The 14,548-nt window shown below is 41.1% G+C and overlaps 1 pseudogene; it reads left to right on the plus strand.

Annotated features, from left to right (window-relative positions):
* The window catches only part of LOC122121602, a 37,502-nt pseudogene extending 25,086 nt beyond the window's left edge, over positions 1 to 12,416 (plus strand).
* Positions 12,417 to 14,548: the final 2,132 nt, after the last annotated feature.

The raw sequence follows: 14,548 nt of genomic DNA on the forward strand, positions 1-14,548 counted from the left end.
GTTACCCAGATCTGAGTTCAAATCCCAGGCCTGACAAAAGATTCATCCTGATGTTAGAAACCAGTCTTTACACCTGTTTTCCTTTCCTATGGAAGTCCTGGGACTCAGCTAGGATGGAGAATGAATGCATAAGCAACCTCATAACAATGGGAACAGGGCATCATCCATGTCAACAGAGTTATACCTGTCACCATACTCAGTAAAATACACAATACCTCCATGTATTAGACACAAAATAAGGAGAAGGGGTGCACGGAACGCAAGATGCTATCCACACATTTATATCAATACATATCCTATTTTTCAATTATGAATTTATGCCTATCTTGGCCCTCACTGGAGCACAACCTCAGATCCTGAGAATGACTTAGCTCCTTAGTTGCTCACAGGCCGGTGTCCTCACCTTGACTCTTTTGTTGCCAATTGGGCCTGCTAGGCTCTCAGTTCAAATCCCAACACTGCCAAAACATGAATCCTGGTGTGAGAAGCCCATTGATTCACCTGTTTTCCTGTCTCGAGAATGTCTTGAGTCTCAGCTAGAATAGAGAAGGAGTAGGAAAGTCTATGGAAATGGGCATAGGTTGCCATCCAAGTCAGCACAGTTATATCTGTCATCATATGCAATAAAATACAAAATGCATCTCTGACTTAGACACACAATAAAAAGAAAAACTACACTGAAAACATGATGCATTCCACACATGTATGTAAATAGAGATTCTGTGTGTAACATAGGTGGGCATATGATTTTTCCCTGAGCTGGGGCTTCAATTCAGGCCCTGGGACCAGGCCTGACCTTGTAGTCTTCAACCATAGTGAGCTTTTCCTTCCCCCACAGTGCAAAAGAGTAACCTAGACCTGATTTCACATCCCAGCTCTGGCAGTAAAATGGCGCGAATTCTGAGCTAGGGTGCTTCATTCATAATTTTTCAATTTTTTAATATTTTTTGCCAGACCTGGGGCTTGAACTCAAGTGGTGGCAAACCTGCCTCAGGTCCGATCATCTAGGCTGCAGCCTCTGGACCCACAGCACATCCTCGGATCCTAGGACCCCAGGGTTTGTAGGAAAAAATAAAAAGCCGGAGGAGAAAAAAGTGGTGGGAAGTTCCAACTGGCGTTTTTAGGTTTATTTTCATTTGAATGTTGACCATGGTAAGACCGAACCCTGTGGACTGCAGATTGAAGGTGACCTGGTGTGGCTGAAGGCCTGCTGGCTGTCGGGGGAGCCACAGGATGACCGGGCCATGGAGGCCCCGAGGTCGAATCCTGGTCAGCCATCCTACATTGAGGGAATGGCAGGAGTTCCTGAGATACTCAATTCCGGACCTAAGAAGAGCCGTGAAATACGATCAATCTCTTCCTTGAATGAGTAGTTCCTAAGGATTTGAGTAGGAAATGATTGTCAAGACTCATGGAGTATCGATTATTTTTAGTGAAGAGTTGATGAAGTGTGACCATAATCATCACAGTCATTAAATGGAGGCATTGGGGAAGATCCAAGAATCGGTAGTCACAGGGTAGATTGGATTCAATCACAGGTCTCCATCTCTCCTACTCTATACAGATATGTACTTATTTGCTTACTACCTTCAGCTTATGAATGGATGACTATTGTGCTCCCCCTGCCTTACCCCTCGGACTCGATCTCAGGTCCTGGGAATAGCCTAGCTCCTTAGTGGCTCACAGGCGGGTGTGCTTATGTGGACCCATTCGCCTATTGGGCCTGCTAGGTGCTGAGTTCAGATGCCAGCTGCCAAAATATTCATCCTGTCAGAAGCCAGACATTGCACCTGTTTTCCTGTGTGAGTCCTGGGGTTCAGCTAGGATGGAGAATGCATGGGCAACCCTGTGGCCATGGGAAAAGGTTGTCATCCATGTCAGCCCAGTTACACCTGTCATATATACTCAAGACCATACATAATACATCCATGAATAGCATACAAAATAGAGAGGATAAGTACGTTCAATGCATGAGGCAGTCCACACACGTATGTGAATATACATTCCATGTTTCAATGATGGATTTAGGACTCTTGTGGCCTCCCTGGGGCTTGATCTCAGCTCCTGGGAACAGCCCAGCTCCTTAGTGGCTCACAGGCTGGTTTGCTCATGTTTACCCATTGGGCAGTTGGGCCTCCTAGGCCCTGAATTCGAATCACAGAACTTCCAAAAATTCACCCTGATGTGAGAAACCATTCGTTGCACATGTTCTGTGCTGTGCAAGTTCTGGGTCACAGCTAGGATGGAAAATGCATAGGCAACTCTATACTCATGGGAATAGCTTGTCATCCAGGTCACCAAAGTTATATCTGTCATCCTATGCTCAAGAAAATACACAATACATCAATGAGTAAGACACCAGATAAAGACAATAACTACACTGAACCCAAAATGCCGGCCACCCATGTATGGAAATAGAGATCCTCTGTTTAAATTCTGAATTTATGACTACTATAGCGCCCACTGGGGCTTGATCTCTGGTTCCAGGAAAGACCTAGATGCTTAGTGGTTCACGTGCTGGTGTGCTCACCATGACTCATCCACCACTTGAGCCTGCTAGGCCTTGAGTTCAAATCTCAGTACTACCAAAAGATTTATCCTGATATGAGAAGCCAATGGTTGCACCAGTTTTCCTATGCTGTGAAAGTCCTGGGTCTCAGCTAGAATGGAGTTAGCTAAGTAGGCAACTCTGTACTTATGGGAATTGGTTGCCAGCAATGTCAGCATAGTTATAACTATTATTAGACTCAGTAATATACATATTGCATACATGAATAAGACACGAAATCAAGAGAATGAGTACACTGAATGCAAGATGCCTCCCACCCATGTATGGAAATATAGCTCCTGTCTTTAAATTATGATTTCATGCGTATATTGACCCTAACTGGGCACAAGCTCAGGTCCTATGAATGGCCTAGCACCTTAGTGGCTCACAGGCTGGTGTGCTCACCTTGACCCATTCCCCAATTCTGCCTGCTAAGCTCTGAGTTCAAACCCCAGCACAACCTAAAGATACTTCCTGATGTGAGAAACCAATGGATCCACATGATTTCCTGTCCTGTGAAGGTCCTGGGCCTCATCGAGGATGGAGAATGCTATATAAGCAACTCTATAGCCATGGGAATAGGTTGTCATCCACGGCAGCACAGATATACCTGTCCCCATACTCAATAAAATACACAATACATCCATGAATAAGATTCAAAATTAAAAAAAAATAACTCCATTGAAAGCAAGATGCATACCACAACTGTATGTAACTAGAGATCCTATGTTTAAAAAAGGTAAGCTTGTTATTTTGTCCACTGCTGGAACTTCAAATCAGGCCCTGGACCAGACCTGACATTCTAGTCTTCAGGGATGATGCGCTTCCCCTTCCCCCACAGTGCAACAGGATTACCCAGACCTGAGTTCAAAACCAGGCCTGACAAAAGATTCATCCTGATGTCAGAAGCCAGTCATTGCGCCTGATTTCCTCTAATGTGGAAGTCCTGGGTCTCAGCTAGGATGGAGAATGAATGCATAGGCAACCTTATAACCATGGGAACAGGTCGTCATCCATGTCAGTACAGTTATATCTGTCACCATACTCAGTAAAGTTCACAATACCATAATGAATTAGACATAAATTAAGGAGAAGAAATGCACCAAATGCAAGATGCTGCCCACACATATATGTCAATACAGATCCTATGTTTCAAGTATGAATTTATGCCTATCCTGGCCATCCCTGGGGCTAATTGTCAGGTCCTAGGAATGGCCTAGCTCCTCAGTTGTTCACATGCTCATGTCCTCACCTTGACTCTTTCAACAATTGGGCCTGCTAGGTTATCAGTTCAAATCCCAACATTGCCAAAGTCTTAAGGACTTTCCTGCCTGGCTGGTTTTGAACTATGATCCTCATATTTCAGCCTCCTGAGTAGCTAAGATTATAAGCTTGAGACCCCAGCACCTGGCTCTATGTCTCATTTTAGATGTTCAAGAAGTAGAGTACATGATTAAGACCTGCCAGGAAAGTCCACATGACTATCTATGTGAAGTACCTGTCACAAATTAGTAAGAACTTTTCATATGAGTTCAAAACCTAACCCAGAGCTGATTGGGAGTAATGGAAACTCTCTAGGGATGAAAATTATGGAGTTCATTGAGTGCCAGAACACGCTTCTCTATATTAAACCTGATGAGAGGCACGGTGCATATAGGCCTGCTCTGTCTCCCATAGTTGAACAATCCCTGAGATATTTGGAGCATTTTGATCAAAATGATGAGTAGCAACATTTTGAATGTGATATAAAAAAGGAGATTTTTTTTTTCAGTCACAGACAATATTCTTGAGACATAGTTGGGCTTATGTGGGACAGCTTTCTTATAACCATGATGAATATAGGGAAGACTATGGTAAGTGTCCTCTCTTTGCCCAAGAAATACTTAAGGGACAGAGGAAAACATCCGAATGCCTTGAATAAGGAAAAACATTCTACATAAGAAGTACAGTCACTACTCATCAGATAATATTCAAAAGAGAGAATCCTTTTCAGGTAATGAATGTGAAAAACTTATCAGTAGGGAAATTCACCTTATAAAATTCCAGAGCAAATATACAGAGGAGAACTCCAATGAGTATATAAAATGAAAAAAATTATATCTCTCGGAAGTCAGACATCACTTTCCCACCTCAAATGCCCACAGAAGACAAGCCTTATAAATATGAGGATTGGACAGTTTCCACCCAGAAGTCAACTTTCAGCATAAGAGAACTCATACAAAAGAGAGAACTTGAGGTTCCGGGAAGATGGCGGAGGAGAAGCTGGAGTCTAAGTAAGCTCTCGCATAGAAAGCAGTTTTAGAGTTCCAGTGAACAGTCCTAAGCCAGAGAATTACACCTATTATACCATCACAGGACAGAGAGTTAGGCCAGAGAGGGAAACCCAGGCAAGGAAACACTTCTGAGCTCTTGCCAGCAGCCGGCACGGCAGCGGAGGCTGTGGCGGTGGCGGGCGAGCTCAGGAGCCATTCATTCTAAGATTCAATTCATATCCACAATAATTGCTACCACTTATTTTATTTTCACAATATTTTAGACTTTATTTTAAATGTCCCATGAACAAATATATTTGAATACGACAACAACATAATGAGGCAAATAGTAAACTATAATCACTTACGTGATGAGAAAACTGAAACCTAAAAATGTATTGTGTCTGAGATAACACCTAGTGGTGGTGAAGTCTACCAATACATTTTCTCTAAATTCACTTACAAGTTCATAAATACTTACACAGCATTATAAAATCTTAGCTATCTTAGACATACACCTTCACACCATTCACTGAATGATTGTTCCAATCTCTGTTCCAACCTCTCTTCATTTTGTTTTACCAAAGTGATAGATGCACCAATAAATCCACACTATTTGTAAGTTTTAAGGAAAAGTTTACTGATACCCAGAAAATTCCTTCTATTGAAAAAGGACGCTTCTGTTAAGAAGCAGCCCCCAGCCCTAACGAGTTTCAAATTTGATGTTTTAGAAGTGACAACTAAAAAAAGTGACTTAATATTTCACATAGATACATATCCTTCTGAGGCTAATTTCAAATCTCAATTCTGTGAGGAAGAGGAGGATTGGTCCCCTCTTCTGAGCTTTAGATAGCTGATTCTGGAATTTTCCATAGTTGTTTGTTTATTTGTAGCCTTTACATGTGAATCTTTTGAGTGGTTGGACAATAACTGATCTTTCTTCATATGTCTGAGGTCTCAACTGAACCCCCCTCAGTATTTTCAGGATAAACAATAAGTTATAATCAATATATGAAATAATTAATCAGTTTTGAAATTTAAGTAAAAGTAACAGGCTTGAGAAATACTGAAGTTAACATCTTCAAATTCAATTTCAACTAATTTATTTCAACTAGAGATGTCACAGAAAGTAAATTTATATCAGAGCTCAAAAACAAATGATTAGGGGCTTGGAATGTAGCTTAATGGTTGCATGGTTGCATGAAGCCCTCAGTTTGATTCCTTAGTACCACATAAACAGGAAAAGCAAGCTGAAAATGGTGCTGTGGCTCAAGTGGTAAAGTGCTAGCCTCAAGCCAAAGATGCTCAGAGAAAGGGCCCAGGCCGTGGACTGGAAAAAAAAAGCAGAAAGACATGCTTAGTCCCATTGATGCTGTATTTTAATAATTCACAAGATTCTTTGGTGAAATTTTTTTGGTGCTGGGCCTGAGACTTACAATCAGGACCTAATCACTGTTCCAGATCCTTCCTATTGTGCTAGCAAGGCTAGCACTCAACAACTTGAACAACAATACCACTCCTGGCTTTTATGGTGGTTAAGTGGATATGAGTCTTACTACTGCTTGGGCTGGTTTCCAACCTTAATCCTCAGATCTCAGCCTACTGAATAGCTAGGATTACAATCACGAGTCACTATAGTCTGCCTGATGAACATTTCCTTTTTTTACCCTATCACATTTTTTTTTAACTTATCACATCAAAAACAGACATGTATACCAATTTATACAATTATTAGGTGGTACATACTTTTTCAGGCAAAATTACATAGAAAAAAGTCAAACTAATTTCAAAGTCATCTGTTATACCTAGTTGCAATTTGAATGTACTTAATTGTCCATATAGATTTCTGCCAATAATTTCTTCCTATTTTCACTGCTCTGTCATATCTTTTGCCAGCCAAGTTTTGTAATTCTCCACTTTCCCCGTGTTCTCTTTCATTAAATGTCTCCATTAGACATGTCTTCTTCCAAGCTTCATTTCCTTCATTCACAGACCTTGTTTGCTCTTCGGTTTGTATTCTCAAGTGCTCTCCCTCCCTCAGTCTAACTTATATGGATTTGAGAGAAAACTGATAGGAGATGAAAGCCTTAGGAAATAGATTCTAATTCTATATGTGACTTTCAATGAAGGGAATGCCCAAGACAACCTTAGGTAAGGAACCTAGTTTGAAGAAGTTCTCAGGAATTATAAATTTCTCAAAGTCAAGTGGATTAGAAGAGGCCCAGAAACCAGTGTTCCCTCCTGGAGAAGCAAATACACAAGGACAATACTGCAAACAAAAATTGGGTAAGAGAAAATAACTTGGGAAATTTACTAATTTTGGAAATTCTAGCAAGGTTGATGAGGGTAATCTGACTATGTGAGGTGGACTTTGGAAAGTTCAAACATAGGCTGAACTAAGCTGTGGAACTAGTAATTAGGTTTCCAATGAGCAGCACATAAGAATTTGACAATGAAGTTACACACTTGGGTTATTATCTACATGGAGGCACTTAGGCCATGACACATTTTACAATCTCCCTGAACTTCTGAATGTTAATCTGAAGAACATGGATAAAGATGCACAGACTGCACTGGGAATGTGGCTTGTTGTAGCGTATGTGTCTTGTACGAATGAAGCCCTTGGTTCTATTCCTTAGAACCACATGAACAGAAATGCCAGAGGTGGCAATGTGGCTCAAGTTGTTGAGTGCTAGCCTTGAGCAAAAGAAGCACAGGGAGAGTGCCCAGGCCATGAGTTCAAGCCCCAGGACTGGCAAGAAAAATGTGTACAGCCTGACTGTTGTCTGAAAACGATAAGTAAAAGGTAAAATAACAGATACACGCAAACTGTCTAATAAATCTGTGACCCCACATTTTCAATCCTGTATGTCCAGGTCTTTGCTCAATACTTAACATACCCTCAACAAATATTCTGAATGAATAAATTCATCAATGACCACTTTATAAGAAATTTAATGAAGTAGAAATTAAACCTGAAAATGGGAATGGTCAAAACTTAAAATTGAATTAGAAACCTGTAATTAATGTTAAAGTGAAGTCTTTGTATCTCTGAGTCAAAGGTTAATGGGGGACCAGAGTATGTGAGAAGAATAGATGATAATTTGGTAGTAAGAGATTTTACTTTTCTGAAGAAATAGGGACAAACATTGTTGATCCCCAACTTAACTAACCATTGATTTTCAACATGGACGTAGGAAAAAGGAGGTAAAAATGAGCATATACAGCCTACAGGAAAGAAAGAGTTATGCTTATGGAGATATCCGTAAACCCCAGGATGATGATTACCTGTGTAAGTAACCCTCTGTGCTTGTTCAAACAGAAGGCAAATGTGCTTTTATAATAATTCATCAGGTCATTTGGCCCCCAATTACTGGTTAACTCTAGTAACTTCACATGAAGAACTAAGTGACAATGATATGCATTCTGTGCTCTTTCTCATGATTGTTAAATCTGAGAATGTACATATTTCTTTATTTTTTTGGGTCCGGTCATGTGGCCTGAACTCTGGGCCTGAGCACTGTCCCTCAGCTCTTCAGCTCAAGGCTAGTGCTCTACCACTTGAGCCACAGCACCACTTACAGCTTTTTTTCTTTTTTCTTATGTGGTGCTGAGGAATCGAACACAGGGCCTCTGGCATGCAAGGCATGCGCTCTACCACTGAGCCACCTTTCCAGCCCCCGAATGTACATATTTCTTTACTAATTTTTGCTGCTCTTGCCTCAGATTGTGAGCAGTGTCAGAACACATTCATCAACAGCTACACTGTTAATGGGCCACCTATATTTGTAAGAAACAATGTGGTGGACAAGGGGCATTATGACCATTCAGTCCTCAGTCTGCCCACTGGGCTGAGAATTCGTCAGTACAGTATTCCTGAGGCTGGGCTTAGAGTATGGAATGAGGAATCTGATCTGCCATTGGGTTTGCACTTTAGTCCCTATGAGGGCTTGATCATAGAAGATGAAGATGCAGACAATAGGTACTCCTGGATGGTAAGAAATGCTCTCCCTTTCCCCCCTTTCTCTAACTCCATGTATCCCCCTGTGCCTCCAATGAAACATTGCTAGGACATGGACAAAATAGTTGTATGTGTTTGTGGAATCTGCATAAACGTGGACATTCTGATTTAGGATCAAAGTATAGTGCATATAAACAGAGTGTGTTAGAGGCAAAGTGCATCCACACTTAAGGAGCCTCTGTTAGGACTATGACAAATCCCCTCAGATGTGTAGACGGCATCCTATGTGTTCACAACTGCTGAATCCATGCAGGCTCAAAGAGAATCACTGGACTCAAGTAATGTGATTTTGCCGATTATTACTCAAAAGCCTTTAGCTTGTCTTTCTGAAACTCAGATCACAAAAAGGAGAAACTGCTATGTGTAGATGAAAAAGATAAATCCCCGGCCATCTGGAGTGAGTCCAGCAGTCATTTTCATGGTTCCTAAGAAGATATTCTCCTCACAAGACTTGCACCGTGATCATCACACCTTTCTCAATGGATTCCCATATCTCCATTTTTCTTTTGCTGTACTTGGTGCTTTCAAAATTATGAATATTTGAGGGAAAAGAAATAAAAATATAAATAGTATAGCTGGGTTCCATAGCTCAACCTTTAATTTGGACTTTTGAGATAGAGATGATGAGATCTCAGTCTGATGCCAGTCCTAGCATAAAAGATTATAAGACCCCAATTACTACCAATGGCTGAGCACGTTGGTGCACATTTGTTATCCCAGCTACAGTGGAAGTACAATGGCTGGATAAAGTGAAGTATCTTCAGCAACCCAGGCAAGCACAAGCAGGATGGCAACCCAGGACAGCAGGGGAAATAATACCTCAAAAATAAACTGCACATTGGTGGCTCAAACCTGTAAGTAGCTACTCAGAAAGCTCAGATATGAATATCATGGTTCAAATCCAGCCCATGGAAGAAAGGCTGTGAAACTCTTACCTCCAATAATCCACGAGAAAATCAAAAGCGGCGCTGTGGCTCAAGTGGTAGAGCGCTTGCCTTGAGTTGAAGAGCTGAAGGACAACATTCAGGCACAGAGTTTAAGCCCCTGGACAGACAAAAAATACCTCAAAAATAAACAACACAAAAAGGGCTAGTGGTTCAAGTGGTAGAGTATTGTATTGCAAGAGTTAAGTTTAGTTACTGAGTTCAATCATTAGCTCTGCTATGTATGTATGTATGTATGTATGTATGTATGTATGCATATATATGTGTACTGTATCAAAATAAAGATTTCCATGAGAGACAAAATTAAGACATTAGAAGAAAAACCAAAGGGCCTAACTTCATTCATAGATCCTGCATCTAAAAAGCACATACTGTATACGAGTCAAAGAATTACCCTCAGTAGTTGAATAAATCATATTCCCTGAGTAATTGCGAAACACATGTGGAGACAGAAATGACAATTTCATTGTAGGAGTATTTAACTATAATTTTTCTTCCTAGTTTTTGCAAAGTACATAGTGCCCTAACAACCTACAAGAAAGAACTTTAGTCTATTAGGGTACACTCAAACACGTAGAAGCAGAGTTGGAGCAGTAGTGAGGTTCAGAAAGCAGTGGGTCTGTGATATGTCCTGCAGCCCTGTGCCATGGGGAACCATTGTCTTATCATGATACGACATCATGAATAAACAAATTTCCCTCTATTGTCTTTATAAGACAAAGAATTTCTATGGGAACATAGTGGAGACAGGTGCATGAGTGAGTCCAATCTAAGGAAAATTACTTGGGCCAAATGTCAAATGATGTGTGCTAATCTAGAAACAGAGTACATGTCCCCACCCAAATCTATGACATAAACTTTAACTCAATTTAGAGAATCTGGAAATCAATCTATTTTTGACAAATAAGGATTAAAAGAAGTCTGGAACGGGGCTTTGAAAACAGTGCACTTAGAGTTCTAGAGTGGATGAGTATTAGGAGTAGATCCAAAGGGAGCAGAAACTTACCCTCTTATGTTTCCTTCCTGTGCCTGCTTCAACTTTAGGTATATGAACTGTGGCAGGTATGCTGAGAAACAGAATCTGAGGGCCTTTCAGTACCACAGGTAGATCTTCTACCAAACCTGTCATGTCATCAAGGCAGGATGTGAGCTGCTTGTCTCCTATGGGGATGAGTATTGACAGCAACTGGACAGTAAGTGGAAGAAAGAGCTCACAGCAGAAACAGGTGGACCTCACTATGGTTCCTTAAAAAGGAAGAAAAGAAAAAAAATTCTCTTTAGGAATTTTCGAATATCAACTCTTCGGTAGAACAAAAGGCAATTTAACGTGAGAAAAATTTCAAGTTAAGTACCTCTGAATTTAAAGATGCAGTTTGTGATACTTTATTAGGAAAATTTCCTTATTTTTAACTATTTGTCCTGATTTTACATTTTAAGAACTTCATATGTTTGAATGCAATACAAAATACTGTGCTAAAAGGCTTAGAGGCCAAACAAAGAACCTACCAGCTCTCTTTCAAGGAACCAGTTACTTCTGGCCATTGAAGTTTTTTCTTAATTCCCTCCATATTCGCAAATATTATGCATATGTCATTGTTCATTCATTACATAGTCTACATATTCTGTGAATATATTACTAGGAAGAAAATCAGTTAGAATGAGAGTTCCCATAGAGACTTGTGTCTTTGACAAAAATGAATCCATCTTTTCTCAGGGCAATTTGCTCCAGCCATGGCCCTCAATTCTTGGTTCCATGGCTGCAACTAGGCCTTACTTTTCTTCCTCACTAGAAACAACTAAAAAGTTTTTAGTAAGGATGGCCTGTCATCGGCGTGGAGAAGTTGACTCCTGTAGTTGGACGTGTCAGTGAGAGGACAAATAAGTTGGCAGTAATTTCAGAAACTCTAAGGAAAATATCTGCTACTGGAAAAAGAGTGTCAGTTCATGTTCTAAGAAAATGTAATAGTAAAAATAACTATGAAATCAGACAGCCCTCATCTGTCCAGGAATCTCAGACTGCCCTGACCGATTATTTCCCAACTCTATCAGGAAGCAATTTAGGTCGGGAAATAATCCAGGAATAGCGCCCACAGCATTCCTGTGATTGGCCCCACCTACCCCAACTTATAATATGCTTGCTATGTATGATTTAACCTATCCTGTAACTGCTAAGCTAGAAAGTCCCTGCCCTTACTGGAAATGATCATTCCCCAACCAATAAACTTAAGACTAGATTTACTCCGAACCACCGACCTATCACAAAATCAGTGTTGTAATGATCCTTCCACCTGCTTCATACACAATAAAAAATCCTTGCTGAACAAGAGATTGGGACTCACAATTTCTGACCTGCTGTGTCAGGGAAGATTTGTGAGTCCAGCTCGAGCTGTAATAAACGACCCTCCTGCATTTACATTGGCAACGGCTCTCTGCTGGCCTTTGGGGGTGTCTGTGGCCTGGTACATCAGCAGGAAGCAGGAGCACAGCGAGAGTCCAGAAGACAGGAGAGGCACAGGAATGAATGCACCTTTCCGTGGAGACGCCTGGGCCATGCTTATGAAGTTCCCAACATGCACGTGTTGGCCACCACGCAAGTCCCTGGAAGTCCCACTGGTCTGGGGCACACTGCCTGTTCTAGGTCTACAGTCTGAACTTCTCCGGTGGCCCTGGACCTGGCTAGGCTGGAGCTGCACCCACCAGCCATGCTTCCTCCATCTGTTGCGCATAGCCTCCCAGCCACTGCCTGGTCTTCAGCATCTATGCCAGTCTGGCTCTCTGGGGCAGGCTGAGGCTGAGGTCACCATTCCGGGTGCCCGTTCAAGTCGAGTGAGGCCAAAGCTGTGGTGGAGCCAGTCCTCACACACTTCCAGGTATGTCCAGAAAGGACTGAACGCCACTGGCCCAGTGCTGCCGTCCTCTCCATCCCCCGAGTTTACCTCCATGTCCCCACCTTTGTTGTTGAAATTGTTCAGCCACTGTGATCTTAATTTTCATTGTTCTCCTTTGCAATACTTGAGACTCCTTCCTCTTCTCACCAGGCCACCAGGCCCCATGGGATCCACCACAACCACCCCACCTCACAGACACTCTCCAGAATCAGGCAGCCTTTGGGCACACTGCTTTCTGAGCCTCTGGCTTCCTGCCTCTTTCCTCGCTTCACCAGCTTCTGCCAAGGCCTCCTCTCCCCTCCACACCACACCAAACCCCAACCACAGTGTGGCCTCCCATGTGGCCTACACTCATCTCCCTACCACGCCCAATCCAACCCCAGTGTGGCCACTGCACTGGAGAAGACAACTAAGGTCCAGCAGCAGCAAAGATGCCACAGTGTACAGCTGGCTGAGAACTGGAGGCAGCATAGGTCTCTCTGATCATCTTTCTCTTCACTTACTCAGGTATTAATTGAATTTAGTATTTAATTTTTGGTACACAAAATCTCATAAGTATCTTCTTATTAAGCCTTTGCAGAATAGCTGGTAGAAATGCAGTCCCAAAATTCCGATTGTGTGTTGTTTAATTTTTTTTGAGATTCAGAGATGTTTTAAGTAGTTATAATCATCATAAATTCTCACTTTCATAGCAGAGTGCTACTCAGAAAATAATTATTTATGCATCTATTATCAATTATTTACATGACTTGAAACTTAAAGTTTCAAATATTACAGGAAGATCTTTTATTCATGTTGAGTGGATGTGAGTAGGTTGAGCTGTTGCATACATTCATTGTGTGTGTGTGTGTGTGTGTGTGTGTGTGTGTGTGTAGGGAGTGTATATTTATTATTGAAATCAGGGATAAGGATGAGCACTGGTCTGAACTTGCTTCCTTTTTCTGAGATATATGGTATTTCTGTGCTTGTGGTAGGCTCTGACTGCTTGCCTTTGCCTGATGTGCACTTTGCAGTTTTTTTTTTCAAATAAGCTTCGTATTTCTTATTGAGCAGATAGGGCTCTGATATTGCTTTGCCTTTAATATGCCATCTAGGATCTTATTTTCCTCTTTAAAAATTAACATAAAATATAAATTTTAACCCCTGTGTGATTTTCCCTTTAATTTGCATTTTGAAATAAGTAGTATAAGAAATTTGAGCTCTGTATTCATGAAGTTTGAATTTTCTGTTTAATGTAATAACTGGACACATTTGTTAGCACAAAGATCTTAAATTTCTTTTGTAGTTTTAGTTTAAAATACCCTCCTCCATGTTTTTAGCATGGGAAGACAAACAATTCCTAGTAAAAATGATAACAATTTATCCTTTAACTATCAGATAATTCATAATTAATGTCTAGTGGCAAATGAATACATTTGCTGAATAGATTTCCTTGATAGACCCGTGCACAAAAATTCCCCTCATAGGTGCTGAGAAGGTAGATCAGTTGTAGATTACCTTGCATGCATGAGGCCCTGGGTTTGATTCCTCCTCACCACGTAAGCAGAAAAAGCCAGAAGTGGTACTGTGGCTCGAGTGGTAGAGCACTACCCTTGAGCTGAAGAGCTGAGGGCAGCAACCAGGCCCAGAGCTCACCACCAGCGACAAAAATAAATAAATAAACAAATAAATATATAAATGAATAAAAAATAAAACAAACTCATACACAAGTAAATTAATTTCAAAGGTTGATTACTATTTTAGTTAGGGGCAGGGTGCCAAGATATAGCAGACCTCTGTCCCAAAGCTTCAAGAAGGATTTCAACAGTTGACAAATATTGAAAACAAAAAGCAAAAAACATAGCTCTGCCAATAACATATAGAATCTCCATTCAAACAGAAAGAAGTACTACGAA

Source organism: Dipodomys spectabilis, unplaced genomic scaffold (assembly GCF_019054845.1).
Source record: "Dipodomys spectabilis isolate Male_0828 unplaced genomic scaffold, ASM1905484v1 ptg000191l, whole genome shotgun sequence".
In the NCBI taxonomy this organism is placed as follows: domain Eukaryota; kingdom Metazoa; phylum Chordata; class Mammalia; order Rodentia; family Heteromyidae; genus Dipodomys; species Dipodomys spectabilis.